We start from the raw sequence: 25,198 nt of genomic DNA, 5'->3' as shown, positions 1-25,198 counted from the left end.
GAATAAGTGACTCGGATATATGTCAATGCACATACATGTGATTTTTAAATTTTAAAACATTTACAATTTGGGATACGAAAAAAGCAATTTTAAGACTACCCTGACTTGTTTGTTAATTTTCTATCTACCATAAAAAGCTTTTGTACAAATTATGGTGAACTTTTTTGCTGAATGCTATAATGAGGTAGGTCGCTCCAACGTTAGGGTAAATGGTTAGGTGAATAAACAAATCCAATTGGACGCAGCTTTCCGAGACGCAAGTAAAAGGATTTATTGGTGATGAAATGGTAATACCAAAGTCGTGATGAGATGCAATTACGATTTTTGCTTGATAAAAATGTTGTAGGGTTTTGATAGATCGGAGATCGAATTGTATCGGATTTGTAGGCAATGACGCTGAGTTTGTATAAAATGACGTCAAATATGTAGAAATAATATGGACTTTGTACAAAAACGGTGTTGATTTTATAAAAATGGTTGATACTTGTAACAATTTTGATGTTGAAGTTGCAAAAAGAACTGTTGCATTTGTAAAATTTGATACCGAATTCGTAGAAATTCGTAGTTTCGTAAAAATTCGTGATTTGTAAAAATTGTGATTCGTAATAAATGTGATTCGCAAAAAATGTGATTCCCTGGCGCTTCACTGGCCACCTCCGGTTCCCACTACGAGAATGAAATCTCAATTAGCGCCAATTAAATTCTTTCATTAAGGCTCCCAAAACCGATTTGGCGTTCACGCGCCTTATGTCACACATACATTAATATTATATTGCCCTCATACCTACACGCAATATGAAACGAATGTATCCGCAAAAAATTTATTATTTTAATCAAAAAGAAAAATCAAAGAGATAGTAAATTTTTAGAATTTGGGGATTACGCAAAAAAAAAAAACACTGCTTGAGTGGAAATCTTCACCCAGGAAAATCCGTGCCTGCGGATTTATTGAAGAGGCTGGTGACCGAAGTCAAAATTGAGGTCGCGTGAACCCCAAACGGCGCGAAAGTCTAGATGATAATAAAAAAAATCCTTTAGCATTTAAGGATTCACCTGATTAATTAATATTCCACATCTCTATGCCGCGAGGAATCCTGTCCTGGTGGTTGGGTTTTGTGTCGCCCTTCTCCTTACCGATTATCGACCGAAACCGCGCTTAGAATTGAAGGCAAGTTGCCTTATATCAAAACTATAGAATTATTATTTTCGGCACTACACTGACCCTTTCTGGGTCTCCGCGCACAGGGAATTTAAAAAAACTTAAACACACACAAAATTTCAAGGATATCTTCCTTTATCAGAAAAGCGGCGCGCGCACTTTAGCTCGATATGCTGCTATATTTTACTTTACATTTGTTCTCCTTCAGTTACCCTCTTTTATACTATCCGAACCGCTGAAAAGAACCCTTTCCTTATGCCGTTACCCACGGTCTTTCTTTTGTCTATTGCAATCATAACCACCCTATATCTATCCCTGTCCTTATTCTCACCATATCATGCACGTCCATCTGGCAATCTTCAACCTAAAGCTTTTTTCATCATTGTGAACTTACGTGAGTTCACCATGGTGTTTTTTTGGAACATTTTCATTTGACGTTTCTCGTGTTTACCTTTTTGGTAAACACAATTTTATAAATTTTTATTATGGTGTCAAGTGCGTTAGGTGCGAGGTCGATTGTTACCTACAAAAAGGTCGAAAGAGGTGTCCCACGACGCGTATTAATCTCGAGAACAATATTCCGAAGGCGGAAAATAAAAATTGTATCTGTCCGGAGATATTTGCAGTGGAAGTTGGTGATTTTCAGGTGATTGTTGTTCTGTTGTGCAATACCCAACAAAAAAACTGTGAACATAAGTGCTTTGCGTGGATATAGTTTTGGTCTCCAAACCGGTGTTGGACCCACCCAGGGTGTTGTTTTATAAGCGCCGTCGAAGGTTGCTAACTAGAAAAGCGTTCTGCGCAAATATCTCGTGGATACCACCCCCGGTTTAGGATGGGGACCCGCGGGTAAATTTGTGGTTTTTTTGTTCATGTATTCTGAACCGAGTCAAAAGCTTATTTGACTGTGTCTGTTTTAACAGCGTACTCCGCCTAATCATATGAGGCTCTATACATCCGAGCAGGCCAAGGTCTGAATGAAGCCCAACGCGGGGACGACCCACGACCTGACATGTGTTTGGGCCTTAAGGTTACTTGGCCCTACAATTCAGAGTTCACGATGTAACATCTCCTAACGGGTGGAAGTTTTGATATATGGAATTATTGATATCTGTAATACCAGGTTTCAGCATTCTTGTCTCCAGATCAAATAACACCAAACCAAATTTATAACGTCGTTGTTGTTGTTGTTGTAGCAATGTTTCGACCCACCCAATAGCTGCACAAATTTTCCTCAATATCCTCTAACGGGAGTCCAAGGAAACTTGCTGTTTCGACAGGGTGGACCATAATTAAAGGGGTGTTAGAGGCGTTGGTTCCACATTACAATTAAAGAGATGGTTGGTGTCATGTGGGGACACATTGCAAGCGGGGCATACATTTTGCATGTCGGGGTTGATTCTGGATATGTAAGAGTTTAACCTGTTACAGTATCCAGAACGAAGTTGAGCCAGAGTGACTCGCGTTTCCCTGGGGAGTATGCGTTCCTCTTCCGCAAGTTTTGGGTACTGTTCCCTGAGTACTGGATTCACCGGGCAATTCCCGGCATAAAGGTCCGACGCCTGTTTGTGGAGTTCACCAAGGACCTGCTTGTGTTTTTTTGCTTCATACGACTGAGTTCTCAGGTGCCGTATTTCCTCAAAATGCTTACGGAGATGACTCCTTAAGTCCCTAGGCGGTGCTGGCTCATCAATAAGATGTCTGTTGGGATGCCCAGGTTTCTGGGTATTCAACAGGAACTGTTTGGTTAGCATCTCATTTCTCTCCCTGATGGCGAGTATACTCGCCTCATTATGTAGATGGTGTTCTGGGGACATAAGAAGACACCCCGTGGCGGTTCTGAGCGCAGTATTTTGGCAGGTTGTAGCTTCTTCCAGTGGGTAGTTTTTAGGCTTGGCGACCATATAGGGGACGCGTAGCACGCAAACGGCTGGCCAATTGCTTTGTATGCGGTAATGAGCGTTTCTTTGTCTTTTCCCCAAATACTGCCAGCAAGGGATTTGAGAATTTTATTACGGCTGCGTGCTCACCAAAATATAGATCCTGATCAAACGTCACACCCAAGATTTTGGGGTGTAGGACAGTCGGTAGCGTGGTGCCATCGACGTGGATGTTCAAAATGGTCGACATTTGGGACGTCCAAGTTGTAAATAAGGTCGCGGATGATTTAGTCGGTAATAATGCCAGGTTTCGCGAGGCGAAAAAACTGGAGGGATGAGGGAGGTAGCCGTTTATTCTGTTGCAAAGCTCATCGATCTGTGGGCCCGGGCCTGCGGCCATTATTGTGCAATCATCGGCGTAAGAAACGATAGTAACTCCTTCCGGTGGCGAAGGTAGTTTTGATATGTAAAAATTAAACAAAAGTGGGGATAGGACACCACCCTGTGACACCTCTTGTTTAATTCTTCTTGGCTTTGATATTTCGTTTCTGAATTGCACCGATGCGTGCCGACCACCCAGATAATTTGCGGTCCACCTTTTAAGACATGGGGAAGGGTAGACCCATCCAAGTCTTGCAGTAGCGTGCCATGGTTGACCGTATCAAAAGCTTTTGATGGGTCTAGCGCTACGAGTACTGTTCTATGGTGGGGCTTCTGATTTAAACTACAATTTATCTGGGTGCTAATGGCATTTAGCGCGGTGGTGGTGTTAGGGAGTTTTCTAAAGCCATGCTGATGACAGGCAAGCTGCAAATTTGCTTTTTTTTGCGTCTTGGCTACTGGCGATAGGAGAGATATCGGGCGATATGACTCTCCTATGTTAGCTGGTTTCCCAGGCTTTAGTAGCGGGACCACCTTGGCCATTTTCCATTTTTCGGGTATGACAAAGGTGGAAAGAGACAGGTTGTAGACATGTGCTAAATATTTGAAACCCTCTTTCCCTAGGTTTCAAGCATCGACATGGCTATGCCTCTGGGCCCACTGCTTTGGATGGTTTACCATGACCGATGGTATCCTCAACTTCCTTGGTGATGGTAATTGGTGACGCGCTGAACTTATGTTTACGTGCGTGTCTGTTGGCCGTCCGTCTATTTTGGTCGACCGTAGAATGCATTACATATTGTCGGCAGAAAGCGCTCGCGCATTTTTTCGCATCCGACAGCGAATTTCGGGAATTCTATCGGCGGGAATGAAACGAACCCAGGCGGATTCAATCACCTTGCGGAAAGCACGCTCCCCTTGGCGGGCATCAGTTGGGACAGGGAGGGCAGCAAAGCGGTTGTCTTTAAAGGATTTGTATTCGTCTCATTTTCCTTTTTTAAAGTTAATGAAAGTGCGTTTTTCTGCGACGTAGATCTGCAATGCAGATCTTGTGAGTTTAGTCTCTTGAATCGCAGCAATGCGGATGTTGTGCCGCTTCATGAAATCGACTATCTCCGTGATCTTCCCAGTTGATCCATTACAGTTTAACTGCAGAATTCTGAAGTGCATAGGGGGAGACGTCGTCACTCTGGGAGTAAGTGACGGGTGACTACGCCTGGGTTGTGGAAGGCCAGGACACGACTGCTGTTGTGGCCCTGGGACTGGACGTCCTTGGGTAAGCATTGGGGTACCCGGTGTATTTGGGTATGCGGCCTGGCAACATGGCGCAATGAAACCCGTCGGGGGGTTGCCGTCGCGGAGACCAGAACATCTAGGAAAGTGGCACCGTCCATGGCAGGAGCTGCATTGGGCGGATGTCGCAAACGTATATATTCTGTGCTGGCAAACGGTGCAAAGGGGGTAGGGACTAAGAGTCTGTTTCCCTGACTTACACAATTGCTACCGGAAAAGAGGGGGAAGAAGACGGGGGCAGGGGCTGATGCTCGGCATTGCTCCCGACTCTACTACGGAGATTGTAGGTATGAGTGGGAGCAGCCGTGTGAGTTGGTGGCGCCGTGGGGCGCGTTCAACAGCGGGTACTTGTTGTGGCTTGCTGAGCAGCGGGGCTGCTGGAAGGTAGCGGGGGCGCTAAGGCGCAGACTACGGGACGTCCTAGGACGTGAACAGCAAGGAGCCACAAAAGATTAATAGAAGTTACGTGGACGTCTGATTTTGGGGTCTAGCCCAGAACAACCTGTCCGATGCAACCATCCCTTACACGAGACACTCTGAGAAGAGTATGACCGTCCTAAAAAGATTCTTTTCCGGCAGATGCAGCAAAACCATTTCTCAGGACCGGCGTCTGGAGACGGACCCGGATTGGATTCGATACCTTCCCGGAGCAAGAGAATACGGAGCAGTCCCGCTGCAAGGAGCTGCTGGGAGGATGAAAATTTGTGGGAGGGACGCAACAAATTAAATAGGGTTACACTGAAATGGCAGTCCTTGGTCGGGAAAAATCCCAAGTCGCTCCGGTACATAGAACCGACGGCCTTGGGAAGTGTTATAACATCGTCTTCTCCGGTAGTCATAGTACCACAGATGAGTACACTATCCAGGGATGCAACATCGCAAAAAAAACATCGATGTTCTCACAAAAAACATCGATGTTAAAAAACAATGGCCCAAACATCGATGTTTTTCCGATGTTTTCATTTTAAATTTAACAACCGATATAAGGTATTGCCAGAATTTTCTTTCTAACTTTGAAAGTACGAGCTTTTTCATACCAGCTCGCGTTACCCGAAAATAGGGTTTAAATGGAAAAGCCCATTAGTGTAACGCAAATGTCGGTGTAAAATAATCAATACTTACAAAATACTTACAAGCCAATGGGTTTGAAAACAACACACACATTCTTAATAAAATAGGAGCGTTTTTAAATACATAGCTTAATGTGAAAATGTCCTAAGTCAACTTTCACGAATTTTACAGGAGACAAAAAAAAACTGAATAATTTTTGAAATACCCTTCTTTTTTCAAAACTGTGAATGGGGATGCCTTAATTGCAATGCTTTTGAGTGTAGAAGCTTTGAAAAGATAAATAAAAATCATGTATGCAAACCCAGCAGCTATTTTATGACTTAGCACAATTTCCGCACTCAAAACAAATTTTTTCTCCTGACTTAGCACTTTTTACTCAATATGTTTCCCCATCACTCCTCACCTTTAATTATTGAAATATAACACTAAATATTTCACAAAAAATACTATTTATTTGTCAAACTATTTCTAAAGGTTCTGATCTCAACTCTTGCCGGATGGTGCGCAGACAATAATTTATTTTTAAATTCAAACAAATGCTGTGTTGTGTCTTATTCCAAAAAGACAATTTCCACATACTTTTTCTACAAACTAAATGCTAAATCTCTTAATCGTTGTCCAGAGAACACTTCGGTGTAATTTTTGACTCCAAACTCTCTTTTTCTAGTCACATTGACTACATTGTTTCAAAATTTGTTGCAATGGTTGGGTTCAGTAGACGTAACACCAGTGACTTTAAGGACCCTATGACGTTGAAGGCACTTTATATATCCTTGGTCAGAAGAGGTCTTGCATATTGCTCAATAATATGGAATCCTTTCTATGAATCTAACTCCTATAAAATTGAGGGAGTTTAAAAATTTTTACAAATATTGCTTTACGTATGCTTCACACGCGAGACGGCCTCACATCACATACGACCAGGCGCAAATTGCTTGGCCTTCAGGCTTTGCATGACAGAGGAACTTTTATCTCACTCATGCTTGCCTCTAATGTAATAAACGAATTGTTCTGATTATCTAATTTGTTTATTCCATATATTGCACTGCGTGATCTTCGGCATAAGAGATTACAAAGGCCGACAGCATCTCAGCTCTGGTTTTCGATATATCCTAACCTAAAAGTGCAAAAAACACCATTTTTGTCCATATTTGAGGTTATGTATCCTTGCAGTTATTTCACCAAAATTAAAGATTAAAATTGGCTTAAAATTGAATACAAGTCTTATTCTTTCAAATGGCGTTGAGTTTGCTCAAATATCATTTTTTTTTTTTGGCTGAGATATCGAATTTTGAAATTTTGTCGCGTGGTAGGAGTGGTTTCTAGGGGTTAGCCCACTTGTGGTGTGAGATATCTAGATAAATAAGACTTATTTTAGGAAAAATATGCGAGTAAACGCTGTCCCCAGGGTTAAGTGGGTTAGCCTGCTTGCGGTATGATAGGGGTGGTTTCTAGGGGTTAGGGCTGTGTGTGACTTGGTACCCGAGGGTTAGATAGTGTAGGGGTGTTGTGAGTTAGCAAAATTATGGTGCGAGACAAAATTTTAAAAAAAATAAGACTCAATTCAAGAAAATTAATAATCGACTATATCAAGTCTATGTTATCTCAATCGATTTTCAGGTGTAGGGAAATTTAGAAACATGAAAATTTCAAAATGCGATATCTCAGCGAAAGAAAATGATATCTGAAACTCAACGCCGTTTGAAAGAAGAAGACTTGTACTTAAAGATGCCATCCTTTAATTTTGATGAAAGAAAACATTTGCAAGGCTATATAACCTCAAATATGGGCAAAAACGGTGTTTTTTGCACTTTTAGGTTAGGATATCTCAAAAACCAGAGCTGATAGAGCAAGGCTAGATTTTGATTCAGCGCATCATAAACCTTCGGAAATATATAGTTTAGTTTCTGGGTCTGAATAATGGTTGAATTTTGTCGGCCTGTGTCGAAATAACTCATAAACCGAATTATGCTATGAATGAACCTATAACTAGGACTATACATCTATATAGCAAATAGATGCAGTAGAGTTATTAATTTTAATAACAGCTTATAAAAGTTTAAGCCTGAATGATTTTCTATTTTTAACTAGTCTGTAAGCAAGCATGTAGTTATCGACATGTAAAAATTGAAGTAGATAAACGTCAGCGCAAAGCATTTATCAAACACCAAATGCATGTCTCAATTGGGTGAATCAAATTTCAAGGTGTTGCCAGCGCAGTATATAGCTTCTCCAACCCAATTGTCCACCTCGCCTACCCGTGGCGAATCATGTTTCATTGACAGTCGAGGTTCTGGCTACCTCAAGTTCCTCATGGAGCTAGAGGTGGGGAGGGCGGTATGGCCTGGAAGGTTTAATGTGGTCAAATAAATCGTTCCCGAAATGGTCGGGCTAGTACCTTAATAGTGCTTTGTTACCGGAACGTACTGGATCTATATCCGGCAAAGGACCATCAACATCGGCCCAAAGCCTTCGGGGAGTGTCTTTATCGTTAATACAACCACAACAACAAAGCATGTTCTTTTACACTGAATGAATTAAATAAGTAAATAAAATGCGCGCACAAAGAAATGACTAGTAATTCAGATTGATATTACTGACTGGTTGACTTAGCACATTTTTTTTTGAACAGCTGACGACTTAGCATATTTACACATCATTGCCCACAGCACGTAAAAATTAAAAATAATTTTTTTTTTGTGATCGCTGTATTTTGAATTCAGTTTTAAAACTGCATTAAAATACAATTTTTCAAAAAAAGTGACCTAGCACATTTTCACATTAAGCTAAGGATATGTATTTTTAGGAATTTCCTTCAAGAAACTTTAAAATTATTTGCACTCATCAATAAGATTGTGATGCACAGTCAGGCGTGGATCTACGGGGGGAAATAGGGGACATGACCAAAAATATCGAGAGAGGTGTGAAAAGACGTGTATTGACCTCGGCAACAATAATCCGAAGGCGGAAAAGAAAAAATGTATCTCTAATAAGGTTTTATCAAATGTATTGAAAAAGGTTTTATTTAATATATAAGAAATGGTTTTATTAAATATATAAAAAAAAAAAAAAAACACTTATTACACTTTTCGTTTGACACCCATATTGTACAAACGCATTCTACGGTCAACCCAGGTCCACTTTTATAACGATATTCTGAAATGCGTCCACCTATAGAACTTAGGCCCACTCCCTTTTAAAATACTCATTAACACCTTTCATTTGATACCCATATAGTACAAACAAATTCTAGAGTCACCCCTGGTCCACGTTTATGGCGATATCTCGAAAAGGCGTCCACATATAGAACTAAGGCCCACGCCCTCTTAAAATACTCATTAACACCTTTCATTTGATACTCATATCGTACAAACAAATTCTAGAGTCACCCCTGGTCCATATTTATGGCGATATCTCGAAAAGGCGTACATCTATAGAACTTAGGCCCACGCTCTTTTAAAATACTTATTAATACCTTTTATTTGATACCCATATCGTACAAAATAAATTCTAGAGTCACCCCTGGTCCACCTTTATGGCGATATCTCGAAAAGACGTCCATCTATAGAACTTAGGCCCACTCCCTTTTAAAATTATCATTAACACATTTCATTTGATACCCATATCGTACAAACAAATTCTAGAGTCACCCCTGGTCCACCTTTATGGCGATATCTCGAAAAGGCGTCCACCTATAGAACTAAGGCCCACGCCCTTTTAAAATACTCATTAACACCTTTCATTTGATATCCATATCGTACAAGCAAATTATAGAGTCACCCCTGGTCCACCTTTATGGCGATATCTCGAAAAGACGTCCACCTATAGAACTTAGGCCCACTCCCTTTTAAAATTATCATTAACACATTTCATTTGATACCCATATCGTACAAACAAATTCTCGAGCCAGGCTTGGTCCACCTTTATGGCGATATCCCTAAATGGCGTCCATCTATAGATCTATGGCCCACTTCCTCTTAAAATACTCTTTAATACCTTCCATTTGATACACATGTCATACAAACACATTCCAGAGTTACCCTAGGTTCCTTTTACAACATGGTGATTTTCCTTACTTTGTCTCCACAGCTTTCAACTGAGTATGTAATGTTCGGTTACACCCGAACTTAGCCTTCCTTACTTGTTATTAATAATTTTTGTCAAGTTACCTTTTGATACCACTACATTATTTTTTGTCATCTTACTATAGCTGATTAAATTTGATTTCATGTCCTTTATATAGAAAACATTTTCCATTTCAATAAGATTGTTTTTTCCGAAAGTTTCAAAATAGCCTAGCACATTTCCGATTTTGGTCGCCTTCACAACCCTATTATCACCAAGATAAACATTTAAAGGTTTTTCAAGTACCTTACAATTTTGGAAAAGTCTTTCATCATTTATTATGTGGCCCGTACACCCACTATCTAAAAACCATTTGATTTCGTTACCTTCTACTTTGGTTGCCTTTGCCAACACATCACGTCAAATCGTTGTCACCCATGCGCTGTTTCTGTCTTCGTTTTTCTCTTCGGTTTGCTTGCTATTTCTATGTGTGCTTGCTGTACTTTTGCCATGATAATTTCCGCGGCATTTGCCGTAACCTCCTCTTCCGTCTGCTTGCTGCCTCGTGTTGATCGCCAAATGTTTTTTCCACCATTTTTGCATTCTCTTTGGAAATGCCCAACTTCGCCACAATTAAAACATGTGCGGTCATTTTTCCGCTTATTTGCAGCAAATGCATTTGACTTTCGCCCACCATTTTCTTCATTTGAAGTTTTTAATTCCACCATTACAATTTTATTTTTCACATAGTCAGCCGTCTGATCCTCCTCCTTCAGCGTATCGATTAAATCGTAACTATACGACTCCGGCAACTTATTCAACATATAACTCAGTTTTTCTTTTTTCGACACACTTGCCCCTGCAGTTTTCAAGTCATTTACGCAACGCTCAAAATCCCCAAAAAATGTTGCTGAGTCGGAATACTCCCTCAGTTTTAGCCGCTCCAGCTTGTTTCTGCCAAAGAGGATAAATATAATAAGAGCCGTCACTCGTTATTTTTAGGCATTTACTCGATGTAAACTGTGAGGTAGTCGCTACTTTTTTTGGCCGAGATGTTTATAAATGTCTTCTATATATTTACATGGGGTATTTGTGTTTAGTTTTCCGACTGTATTTAATTAATTATTTAATTCTCTTTCCAAAAAACACGTTTGCATAAAGTGACAACACCGCATGGATAAATGGAAGCAATTCAAAAATGTTCCTCATAAAACAAAAGTAGCGACTACCTCACAGTTTACATCGAGTAAATGCCTAAAAAATAACGAGTAACGGCTCTTATTATATTTATCCTCCTTGGTGTCTGCAAACAATTTGCAGTGCTGTACTCTTTCATATATAACGAGTCGAATTTTCGCTTTATTTCCAATGCAGGGTTTTTGTCGCATACAAACTCTAGTTGCTTATTAGATCTCGCACTATACATATATATAATTTATAGTGCGTAGATTTTGATCTTCCCATTCTTCCTGCTTGTTGGTCTCTGCCTTCTGCCGTTCGATTACTGCATTACATTTTTTTCATTTTTAAGAACATAATTATTCTTTTCTTCCACATCGTATAATTTTGACCATCACTATTGGTATATTGATGACACACTTTGTCGCCATTTTGTATTTGAAATTTTTACGTGACTTCTTTCGTAGGGAGCAACACACAAGACAAGAGAGTTTTCTTTAATCAAAAGTTAATTTTCGTATCAAGTTAATCGAACCTTGACTACGCTAGCATAATAAGGTTTTATCAAATGTATTGGAAAAGGTTTTATTAAATATATAAGTATTGACAAAAACGTGATTTCTTTTACAATGGTTTTCTTCTTAGTGATGATACTTTATTGTGTGTATCTAGTGCTGTGCGTACCACATATGCTTAACTAAATCTACAACTTAACATGCCTCCTTAGATTTAGTTGTATTAATTTACATTTATCATATTTCTAAATTTTTCAAATTTTTCTCGGCCAAGCGACTTTGTTAGAATGTCAGCAATATTATTATCTGAATTTACTTTTACAACATCTATAATTTTTCTTTCAACACATTCATGTACATACACTGAGAAAAAAGCCCATATCTATATCAAAGAAAACTTGTCTTTATTTTGAATACCACCAAATTGCCAAAAATTTCCCTCAAACGAGTAAAATCTTACTTGAAATATGCAACCATGGCGTTTGTTTTGATGTACGCTATTTCCTTGTTATTTTCGATTTGATGGCATTGTTGCCACCTACCATATTTACAATAAATAAAATACATATGCATATTTGTCTATGCATTGAGAGGTTTCAAAAAGTCTAATAGCATTATTTTCATTGTCGTCAAGAACCTCGAATTGTTGCGCACTCGTTATTTTCATTTTTAATATCTAAAAATGCATATTACATGTTTGTATATTTAATTAATTAAAAACGAAATGTTTTACTTAGGCATGGTGCACACGAGGCTACGCGTATTAGACGCTGCAGGCGAAATCTGTACGCTTTGCTGTCGAACACACGAGGCGTAAACTGCATGAAAGCTAAGCGTACAGCAATGTTGGTCGCTGAGCGTACGTACGCTTGAAAAATTATAAAAGTATTTCTAACATATTAATATCTTTTAACTGAAGTTATTAAATAACCCGAAATCTACCAATGCCTTTACTAACGCGTTTCAGTCGAAGAAGATATATGGCAACCATGTATTTTACCGTTTCTATGAATGTCGGCACAGTAACATCATGATGGAATTATAGAAGGTGGCGCATTGCGCATGTAAACATTAGTTCAGCTGTATTTTATGAGCAACTTTTACGTCATTTTCCTTTAGCTCTTGTTTCTTTCTCTCGTTCTTTCCAGGCATGCTTAACGAACGAAACGATATCATTTCGTTACGATAATCAACGTTAATAAACGAAACGAAGTCACTTCGTTTCGTTTATTAACGTTAAGAACGCCAAATTAACGTTAATTTGACGATCTTAACGTTAATAAACGAAACGAAGTCATTATCGTAACGAAATGATATCGTTTCGTTCGTTAAGCATGCCTGGTTCTTTCATTTGCTGAAGCAGTCAAGTGTGACGTAGATGTGCAAAACGAAGCAATTTTGAACTCGTGAATGTGTTACTCAACTCTATAATTTTTGGCGTAAGAAGTTGTTTGAGCTGGTAAAATAAATTGTGCAAATTATAAAAAATTAATAAAGAAATGGACGAAATGGACAAAATCGTAAAACAATTACGTGGAGACTTGTTCATTGACGTTTTCCGCGGTAATTAATTGGTTTATTAAATGGTTTTACTATTTTATTTACATTTAGGTACATACATATAGACGCCGGCTTTACCAAGGAATCTTTGTTGCTGTTGAAGTCAAGCCATTTGGATACCCTTCTCGGAACAGCAAATTATGGACAAAGGGTAATTTTTAAAATAAAAATTCAATTGTACAAAATCCCTTATATTCGAAGCATATTTTTCATTAAAACAAACAAGTAATTTTTCCTCATTTTGAAGAAATTTTGGCCATGCGAATGAGGATAAAATCTCTTAAGTGCCATTTCATTCCCATTTTTCTTCGTTTTTATAGCTGTTTTTCTTCAATACGGAGAAGTTTTTTTCTGGGTGTAGTGATAGTGAATTTCAATGTGTTTAGAATTTTTAGTAAATTTACCATACTTTGCAATATTTACTGCTCCGGAGTTATCTTCATACACACTAATTGGTTTTTCAAATTTTATGTCAAATGATTTCAATAATTCTATTATAAATTTCAATTCGCTTACGGCTTCTTACAATGCTACATATTCTGCAAATGTTGAAGCTTTTGTTACAGTTGTGGTGGATTTTCTATCCAAAATGTCACCGTCCAATCGGCGTCGACATAACAATCAAGGATATTAACATTTTCTTCTCTTTTGTAGGTTAATTTCAAATTTTTAGTTGAGTATAAATATTTCAGGATTCGCAGCAAGTATTTATAATTCGTTTTGTCGTAACAATTTTGATATCTACTCAAATAATTAACACTAAAGCTTATATCTGGTCTGGTAGCTGAACTTATATATAATAAGGCGCCAATTAAATTTCTATATTTTATATTTTCTTTATATATTTCTGATTTTTCAAGTTTCAAGTTCACTTCCATAGGTGTTTTAAATGCTTTGCTTATTTCTATATTGTACGTTTTAGCCAATGATTCAATGTATTTGGTTTGGTTGAATTTCATTTCACTTTTACTAGGCCCATAGTCCACGGTTATACCAAGATACTCTTTAATTTTTCCAAGATCTTTCGTTTTGAATTTTTTAGATAGCTGGCTTTTTACTTTACTAATTTCATTCTCACCCCTAGCACAGATTAATAAATCGCCAACAAAGATTAAAAGGTAAATTACCTCTTTTCCAATTTTACAAGTATATAAACAAGAATCAATTTTATTTCTTTTGAATCCAATGCCAGTTAAAAATTTGTCAAGGCATTCGTACCATGCTTGCGGACTTTCCTTTAAACCATATAATGCTTTTACCAATTTACAAACCCTGTTTGTACCATATTCATAACCCTTTGGTTGCTTAACATAAACTTCGGACTGTACCTTTCCGTTCAGGAATGCTGTTTTTACACCCATTTCCTCAACTTCGAATCCCATTTGGCAACAATATGATAACAAAATTTTTAAAGTTTGCATTTTTGCAACAGGAGAATAAATTTCGTCAATCTCATCGGTTTGTTGAAAACCGCTAACTACCAATCTCGCTTTGTAAGTGCCTTCTAATTTTCTACTATAAACCCATTTTACATCCAAAACCCTGTTATTATTTGTATTTTCAACTATCTTCCAAGTATTGTTTTTGCTTAGGAATTCAATTTCATTATTCATAGCTATTTTCCAAAAAGTACCCTCACTTGACTCAATCGCCTCCTCAAATGACGTAGGCGTACCTATGCTGCAAAGGTTTACATAAATACTATCACATGTGTAATCTTCAAGTTTCTTTGGCCTCTTTATCTCGCGCTTTTATTTATGTACCTCATCTTGGTTTTCTTCTTCACTCTTTTCAGGCTGCGTTCCAGCCTCTTCATTACCGTCAGCGTCTTTAATATATGCGCTTTTAAAACTTTCATCTAAAGATTTATCATGAGAACTTTCCTCAGCATCACTACTTTCCATCTTCATGTAAGCCAATACATTTTACACCTTCTTGAACAAATTCTACATGCCTAGCAACTATGACTTTTTATTCAACAGTACACGGTAACCAACACCGCTGTATCAAATCAAAATACCCATTTCTGCCTTTTTATCCCATTTTGAGTTTCTTCTCTGTTCTGGTTTCCTAACAAAAACTTTGCTTCCATATAACCGCAAATTTGACACATCCGCTCTCTTTCCAAAAAATATCTCATAAGGCGTTTTCTTTTCTATATTAGTTGTTAGCGTACGATTTTTCAAATAAGTTGCTGCACAAACAATTTCTGGCCAATATTTTTTACCTACGTTTGCTTCAGCTAATAAACAACGAGACACATTCATTATAGTTCTATTAAACCTTTCCGCGGTTCCATTTAGCTCGTGAACATATGCCGGACAATTATTAATAACGATCCCTCTTTCCTTTGCAAATTTATAAACTCGTCCATTCAAATACTCTGAACCATTGTCACATCTCAAAAACTTTACCCTTTTTCCCGTCAAATTTTCACTTTCATTTACATACTCAATGATACAATCAAAAACTTCCGCTTTGGATTTCAATACATACACCTTTGCCATTTTGCTATAATCATCTATGAAAGAAACAAAATATTTTTCACCTTGGAACCCAATTGTTGAAAAAGGTCCACATACATCAGTGTGTACAATCTCCAACAAATCCTTTGCCTTTCGTCTATTATTTTCAAAATGAATATTATGCATTTTGCTTTCAATACAAGTCTTACATTTCATGAATTCAGATTCAAGTTCTCTCGGCATTCCCTCTGCTATTTGGTTTTTTGACATGTGATTTCAGTATTTAAAGTTTACATGGCCCCATGATTCAATCACAAGAGGTTTGCTCGACAGACACATTTTGTGACAATTGCAGCCATTTTGCTCCCAAATCGAATTGACATCCGTTAACTGTGTTGTTTCTTTGCCAATTTTCGGAAAATATTAGTAGTAGAAATAGGAAGCAATTAGTTTACAAATACCCGATAAGTACTTAACTGCATAATTCCTTACAACATTTATTTTAATTTTATGATGAATTTATTAACTAAGGGCATGGATTTATTAGTGTGGCTGAACATAGGTTTTATGAAAAGTACGGACACCAAGGAATCGTGCACTTTCGTAAACCTATGAACATACGAAAACTAAACCAATTCAAAATTCACCGTTCAACGTCAAAACCTCGACTATTAAATCGATTCACGTAAAAATGTCATTAGTAAATAATGGAGATGCCATAACGAAATGTACTCATTGGGCATGTTAACTTATTCAGGTAAAAGTCTAGAACAGGAGTCTACTGCTAATACGTGTCCAAAACTATCGAGAGAGGTGACCAAGACAACAATAATCCTAAGACGGAAAAGAAAAATTGTATCTCTGTCCGGAGATATTTGGAGTTGAAGTTGGCAATTTTCATGTGGTTGTTGTAATGTTTTTGTGCACTGAAAAAGATTTTGTGTACAAAGGGATTTTGCACGAATTTCATTTTGATCCCACCGCATTGGTGGACCGGCCAGAGTATTTTTTATAAGCTCGTCTGAAGGTCGCTAATGCAACCCGGGCCATTTTTCGTTTTTTCTACAATATCTTTTGAACGAGCTAAAATTTTTATTTGCGCCTTCGAATTATTGTTATCGATGTCAATACGCGTTTTTGACACTTCTCTCGATATTTTTGGGGCGTATTAAAAGTTCTATTAATTCCGTATGTTCGGAACATTCGTCTCCATTTAAGAATTTGGAGAGTCGGTTTATATTTGGAATACTATGCATATTCGGACCTCGTGAGGTAGTATCAAATGAACGTATTCCGAATATTCTAAATTAAGGGTTAATGCGGAACGCTTCCATGAATGCTTAACGGAAAAGAGCTTTCCGAAATTTCCCTGTGTAGCAGGACCGCACAAAAGCTTAACTCTTCTGTCAAAGTCAAGGTAGGAATATAAAGTTCTAAGAAAATAAGCCATTTTCTTTATTTTTGTTTTTGTCGGCTGCCTCTTCAAAATCATGCTATCTCAAAATATTTCTCAAAAATTTCCCAATTCAGGATTTGTCACAAAACCGCCCTATATTAGAGTTAGATTGAAGAACCCTTCATCTCAGATTGCTTTTCGTTAACTCCCTCTTATAACAAAATGCATTGAACTTATGATCATGTAAGGAGTTTTGGAACAAATTTTGAGATAGTGCATTTTTGAATAAAATTCTAACGTACGGCATTCTTCAAACAATTTCTGAAAGAATGACCAAACCAATCAGTTCAATCAGTTCACGAAATATTTAGTAGAAAATGAATTATTTCCCCAAAAACTTTTGGCATTTACAAATTTATTTTCACTACTAATGTACTACCAAAGATACTTGTCTACTACAATTTCACTCAAGGGGATTGAATTATTCCCCGTTTTCCTTACTTCGTAAAAGCAACCCGTCCAGATTTTTCAATATGAGAGTGTCAAAGATCTGTCATCATTGAAGAGCAAACCTAGTAATTGAACCATGACATGGCCCAACAATCGGTGCCACTTCTCTTTCTCACTCATATTTTTGGTATTTTTATTTGCCATATTGACAAAATGTTCATCAAGCTTTAATTTACTTTTCATAATATACAGGCCATTAGTTTTTAACGCTACTGCAGTTACTTTAACCTTTTTATTAATAATTTTGTCAAGTTACCTTTTGATACCACTACATTATTTTTTGTCAACTTACTATAGCTGATTAAATTTGATTTCATGTCCTTTATATAGAAAACCTTTTCATATTCATATTAATATTCAGTTTATTCAGTGTATGATTTACATCTTACAGACTAGATATAGAAATTATAAAAAAAGTAAAAAATTACAATATGCATTGATAATAGCTAAAGAAAGTATATGCATAATAATAGAAAAAAGTTAAACTAAATATCTAAAAGTAAATGCAAAAGTATTTGGGACTTGAAAACATCCCTCGACTGAGAGAAATCAATATTTAGTTATCTCGAAAGTTTATTGAATTCTGATAGAGAGCGAAGAATAGGATCGAAAAGGACATAGTTCATTCTGAAAGAGGCCACATAAAAAGGTAGGGAAAACCGAAGTATTCTACTGGGCACATTGAACGTGATTTTCCCGAGCAGGTCAAGGCAGTTTACCAAACCTGCCACGAGATCAAACACGAACATAAGCCCATACAGGGTTGTTCTAGAGTACAGGGGTTGTAGGTTAATCAACGTACACCGAGACACATAAGAAGGCAGCGGATCCTCGAAATGAAGAGAAAAAGCCCAAACCGAACAAATTTCCTTTGAACCCTTTCAATTCTAGCCGCATTACAGCTGTAAATAGGGTTCCAAATAATAGAAGCATATTCGAGCTTTGAGCGAACTAAGGAAATATATACAGTCTTCCTGGTATAGGGATCCTTAAATTCCTTAGCATAACGACGCAGGAAAGCAAGGTTTTTATAAGCTTTCGGAAGAACATAACAGATATGATTAACAAAAGAAAAATTAGTATCAAATACAACACCAAGATCAACACATTCATTGACTGCATTCAAGAGACTACTTTCTAAATAGAAATGTGAAAAAAAATTATTACTGGATATGTGAAAACATTTTTTAACGTTTAGGTAGAACATGTTAGTATTACACCAATCAACTAGATTATTCAGGTCACGCTGCAAAAGGAAAACATCTGAAGGATTATCAATCCTACGAAAGATCTTCAGGTCATCAGCATAAAGTAGTAAATTGGAAAACTGAAAGCAAGCACCAATGTCATTGATAAAGAGAACGAACAAGAGTGGCCCAAGAATACTACCCTGAGGAACCCCAGAGCTTGCCACAAAAGTGTGCGACTGACAATTCTCAATATCAACACAAAGGGATCTATTAGACGGATAAGACTTCAAACAACTCAAGAATACCGAGTGGAAACCAATGAACTCCAATTTCTTCAGTAGAAGCTGATGAGACACCTTGTCAAATGCCTTGGAAAAGTCTGTATATATGGTATCCACCTGCGAACCGACCTTAAATGCTGATATACAAAAGTTCGAAAAAGAAGCCAAATTAGTGACTGTAGAGCGACCAGAAACAAACCCATGTTGGCGCGGAAGTATAATGCTCTTAACAACAAAGAAAACCTTTTCCTTAATAATTATTTCGAAAAGCTTAGAGCAAACTGAAAGCTTGGCAATGGGTCTGTAATTAGAGACATAATTCTTATTTCCACACTTAAAGATCGGCGTGATTAACGCGGACTTCCACCTGTCAATAAATAAGCCAGAAGATAGAGAAAAATTAAATATGTAGCAAAGAGGAATGCATAAAGTAGAGCTACAATGCTTCAGAACAAATACACAAAGTCCATCAGGATCACAATTTAGCGAAGGCTTTAACATGCACAAAGCTTTACTGACATCCTGCACAGATAATGACAGTGAACCGAAATCTATGCGCTCAAATAAGTATGAGCTAGAGTGGAGGGTATCCTGAATAGTAACTTTATCTTCGAAATTAGATTTGAAAAATTCTGCAAAGAATTTAACAATGTCATTTAGAGACTGTGGGCAGTTGTCATTGTACTTCATGCAAATAGGAATATTGGAAGAACCACGCTTGGACCGAATAAAATTCCAAAATGCTTTTGATTTTCTTTCAAATCCGATTCTACCTTACTCATATACCGATTATATAAAAATTTATCAAGAACATTGAACTCTTTCACACTGTTTAAATACTGATCTCTAAGAGCAGAATTCGAAGAATCAGCCTTGTACAATTTTTCATATTTATTACGTTTGTTTTTCAACTTTTTGAAAGTAATATTGTACCAGAGTAATTTATGCATTTTGGGGACTCGCCGAGGCACCTTACCAGAAGAACCTGAGCCAACGTCCTCAAGAAAATCTCGAAACAGACACTTACATCATTAGACTTCAAAATAGTTTCCCAGGGTATATCACCAAAAGTATTATTTAGTTCACTAAAGTCAGTTGACCGAAAATTAAAAGAATGGTTACTTAAATCCGAAGAAATCGGGATGGAATCAATATTAAAAAGGGTAATGACGAGCGGAACATGATGCCTATCAGGTCCCCCAACGGAAAAATGCTTTCAGAGAGGCTAAAAATCGAATTCTCATCAACAAAAACAAGATCTTAAAGCTTAGCAAGTGCATTAAATACATTATTAATTTGAATGAGATTACAACTTAAGAGGCTATCTATAAAATTTATATAAAGAGTGCGCGTAACATTAGCCGGAAACATAATACCATTATTTTGGAGATCTAACCAAGTAAAATCGGGTAAGTTAAAATCCCCGAGAATACAAAAATGAGCATCACAGTTAGATTCGCAAATATTAACAATGTTTTCAATGTGAGAGTTATATAAACTTTCCGCACTATTTGGTGGAATATAAGATACACAAATGAATGTAGATCCAGCGGAATCGATTATGCGAACACAGAGTTGGTCAATTAACGAATCATTGTGTAAAAGTTGATATTCCGAGTAGCGTAGATTTCTGTTTATGGAGATAAGAACTCCACCCCCTTCCGGTGCCCAGTCTTTACAGAGTCCCTGTCTTTCCGAAAGGTATAAAAAAAACAAGGATCAAAAAACTCTTCGTCGAAAAAGCCACTATTCAGCCATGTTTCAACGAAGACAAATACATCGTAGTCCAAACGGGACGTTACTAACAGAATTTCTTTAGATTTTGTGCGCATACCACCCATATTTTGGAAGTAGCATTTGGGGGCGTTATCATCCACATTAACAGGAACATTAAGATAATTATTAGGATGAGATCCAATTGCACTACATGTCGCTGAATTTACCTTGGAAGAAACGAAATGGCCAAACATTTGGATTCAAAATTTTTCCATAGAAGGCCGTAGTAACTCCAAGCTTGAAGTTCACGCTCTCTAAAGTATTCAGCAGAACACCACTTTTTATTAATTTACGGTAGGATAAATGGCTCCGGTCAACACCGGCACACTTCGAAACATAATCAATGACGTTCAATTCAGAGACAGTTGGTTTGAATGAGGAAACATGCAGCCATTTCTTCAAGCTCAGCATTTTCATTACGGCCATAAACGCCCCTTAACTCATTGCCACTATTGACCCGCACAGTGTTATTATGACTGCAGGGAATAGAAGTAAGAGGCGCAGAGGTAAAAGTAGCAACACGAATAGTAGCAGTATTATTATCAGATGGGGTGGCCAAACGACTAGCATAAGTTATGTTGTTAGACGGCGCGACTGCGAGCATAGAGGAAACAGCAGATAGCGAGATAGTCGAGGTAACACTTCAGCTACAGCAGGGTTAGCTATGTTATAGATTGGAGTAAACGTCTTACATGCCAACCTAATAAAACCGCACTGCGTTTTTTTAGCGCACGCAAACAATCGGCGTTTTTTGTCCTAACCCAAATAAGCATGCGTTGTCACGCAGAACAAAAATTGGAAATCGAGTTAGGTTTTCACGCAGCAAATTCAATTTGGGTTGCTCTCATACAAGTTGTATGTGCATGAGACATTTTTGACAGAAAATGACTAGCGTGCGTTTATATTAGGTTGGCATGTTAGAGGCATTAATACTGTCAACAGTGCCAACAACACTCTTTGCGACCGAAACTATATCAGCTGTCACTTTAATAGACTTCTTATTATTGCCCAATTCGACAATTGGAGCACCAATATCGCGGTTAACCTGCTTGCCGGCATTGACTACCTTGACAGAATTAACTTTGCTACCATTTTTTGCTCTACCTTTACTCGCATTTTCGTTTTTGTTATTGATTTTGTTTTTGTTTCTGTGTTTGCTCGCACTATGACGAAGATCAGTGAGCTGTGATGAGAACGAAGCAAGCGCACCAGCAACACCTTCATCGTAAAGCTTACATAAAGCGGGAGTCATTGGTGCCGTATGTCGTATCGCTGTAGTCGTATCGCTAACGTAATCAGCTGTTTATCGTTACGACGGTAAACCAAAAACCAATTGGTTGGCTACGATACGGTTACGACCTTAACAGCACCAATAATCGATTGCATTGATTCCCATAAGATTGACCGAATCAGATGTTATAAGGTTACCGATACGGTTACCGATAAAGCACCAATGTCTGCAGCTTAAATTAGTAAGCTCAGAGCGCACAAGTTCCATTTCACCTAATAACCGGTTTTTATCTGCTTGTAGAGAGTGTATGCACGCAACTGCACCGGCCTGCTCTGCTCGCAGACTTTCCAGTTCGGCAAGAATAGTTGATAAAACTTGATGTAGCTCATTATCATTTGCACAATTTATTTGGGGTTCATGCTGTTGTTGTACGGCGAGAGCACTATGCGGAGATAGATCAACATCACGATGAGCAGCCGCACACTCGCCACAAATATAAATTTCATCAGAGCATAGATGAATGGATTTGCAACTCTTTGTTTCGAGAGAGCGCTGTCAAAAATCACATTTTTTTATAACATTTATCAATGATGCCACTCCAAACAAAAATGAATAGATCTGAAAATGGAGATTTTTGACATACATTTCGGCGATTATAGTTTCAATCATTTAATAAAATGATAGTCGTAAAATATTTATTTCCTTAAAGTTATTTTACAATAATACGACTAGTTAGAGTTAAATATAAACAAATCTAAGTAAAACTAACATTTCGATTAAATTAATTAGTCAAATATTGTAACGCATTTAACTCGCAGTGAAAACAATATATTCTTTTGAAATTTCAGTAAATCGGACCTATGATATAATAGTTAGCATTATTTAATGGATAAGGCTTATCCAACATGTCTGGCGTTCCAGGTTCTGTGATCAAAATGGACTGGTTGCATCGGGAGTTCATATTTACAAAACCTGTGTTTAGTGATAACTTTTGAATGGGAAATAATATTTACCCTCCGCCTTCGAACTAATAATAGTTATACTAAAACAAGTATTTTTATCCTTTTTCCCATAATTTTTGAACGCTATTCTACAGTTTTAGGTCAAACTAAAGTTTACCAAAATTTTTGGCACGTTTTTCGTTTTGGCTGGCACATTTTTTGTTCTGGCACCCGCTTCAGCTGGCGCGAGGGATTTATCTGTGATTGTTGCCAGCAACAACTAGAAGATAAATCCCTCGTGAGATCGAAAATATGAGAGCGTAAACAAAAGATTCGTATCAATCTAATCTATGCATCAGAGCATTTGAAATAATCCAAATCAGCAGCCACAGTGCCAACAACACAATGCAAGTGGTACACTTTTTTGCACTTCTCACACTGCACACTAATTTGAGTGCGTTCAACTTTATTTTCACAAAGGCAAGGCATAATTGGGAGTAAATTAAAGTTAGACAAATGGAACTATGTATGTAACAACGTTGAAAAAATAACAAGAGAGGCTGACTCAAGCACAAATCGTTTATTAATAAATTGATTGTTTAAATATCAAATTGTTTTATAATTTTATGCATTTGTGTTACACGAAATTGATTGATACAAGTTTGAATTTGCAATTAATAATTAGCAATACACAAATTAAACAGATAGAGCAAACGAAAATCAAAGGCACAGAGCTCGAGTAAAAACACGTCTGTACACGGCAAAGACACAATATGATTGTATTTTCCGAAAGTTTCAAAATAGCCTAGCACATTTCCGATTTTGGTCGCCTTCACAACCCTATTATCACCAAGATAAACATTTACAAGTTTTTCAAGTAACTTACAATTTTGGAAAAGTACATCCACTATCTAAAAACCATTTGATTTCGTTACCTTCTACTTTGCTTGCCTTTGCCACCACATGACGTGAAATCGTTGTCACCCATGCGCTGTTTCTGTCTTCGTTTTTCTCTTCGGTTTGGTTGATATTTCTATGCGTGCTTGCTGTAATTTTGCCATGATAATTTCCTCGGCCCTGGCCGCAAACTTCTCTTCCGACTGCTTGCCGCCCTCGTGTTGATCGCCACATGTTTTTTCCACCATTTTTGCACTCTCTTTGGAAATGCCCAACTTCGCCACAACAATAACATGTGCGGTCATTTTGCCGCTTATTTGCAGCAAATGCATTTGACTTTCGCCCACCATTTTCTTCATTTGAAGTTTTTAATTCCGCCATCTCAATTTTGTTTTTCACATAGTCAGCAGTCTGATCCTCCTCCTTCAGCGTATCGATTAAATCGCCAATGTAACTATACGACTCCGGCAACGTATTCAACACATAATTCAGTTTTTCTTTTTCCAGCACACTTGTCCCTGCAGTTTTCAAGTCATTTAAGCAACGCTCAAAATCCCCAAAAAATGTTCCCGAGTCGGAATACTCCCTCAGTTTTAGCCGCTCCAGCTTGTTTCTGCAAATAATTTGCAGTGCTGTAGACTCTTTCATATATAACGAGTCGAATTTTCGCATTATTTCCAATGCAGAGTTTTTGTCGCATACAAACTCTAGTTGCTTATTAGATATCGCACTATATACATATATAATTTATAGTGCGTAGATCTTGATCTTCCCATTCTTGCTGCTTGTCGGTCTCTGCCTTCTGCCGTTCGATTACTGCATTACATTTTTTCATTTTTAAGGACATAATTATTCTTTTCTCAAACATCGTATAATTTTGACCATCAAATATTGGTATATTGATGTCACACTTTGTCGCCATTTTTTATTTCTTTCGTAGGGGACAACGCACAAGGCAAGAGAGTTTTCTTTAATCAAAAGTTAATTTTCGTATCAAGTCAATCGAACCTTGACTACGCTACCATAGTAAGGTTTTATCAAATGTATTGAAAAGGGTTTTATTTAATATATAAGAAATGGTTTTATTAAATATATAAATATTGACAAAAACGTGGCTTCTTTTACAATGGTTTTCTTCTAAGTGATGATTCTTAGTGATGATACTTTATTATGTGTATCTAGTGCTGTGCACCTAACACAAATGATCAATAATTCTAAAATTTAACCTTCAAATAAATAAATAATTAGCCTAAGGCGTACCACATATGCTTAACTAAATCTACAACTTAACAATCTCTGCCGGGAGATATTTGCAGTTGAAGTTGGCTATTTTCATGTGGTTGTTGTAATGTTGTTGTGCCCACAAAAGAAATTGTAAACATAAGTTTTTTGCGCGGATATAGTTTTG

General features: G+C 37.4%; 1 long non-coding RNA gene across 1 annotated transcript; it reads left to right on the top strand.

Moving 5' to 3' along the window:
- Positions 1 to 1,595: 1,595 nt before the first annotated feature.
- LOC137244500 (uncharacterized) lies at positions 1,596 to 24,900 on the top strand. The gene is made up of 3 exons (XR_010951050.1): positions 1,596 to 1,805; positions 13,155 to 13,254; positions 24,731 to 24,900. It is a non-coding gene; the product is annotated as an uncharacterized lncRNA (long non-coding RNA).
- Positions 24,901 to 25,198: the final 298 nt, after the last annotated feature.

The sequence above is a fragment of the Eurosta solidaginis genome, chromosome 3 (assembly GCF_040869045.1).
Source record: "Eurosta solidaginis isolate ZX-2024a chromosome 3, ASM4086904v1, whole genome shotgun sequence".
In the NCBI taxonomy this organism is placed as follows: domain Eukaryota; kingdom Metazoa; phylum Arthropoda; class Insecta; order Diptera; family Tephritidae; genus Eurosta; species Eurosta solidaginis.
This window is presented reverse-complemented; position numbering and strand designations above follow the sequence as displayed.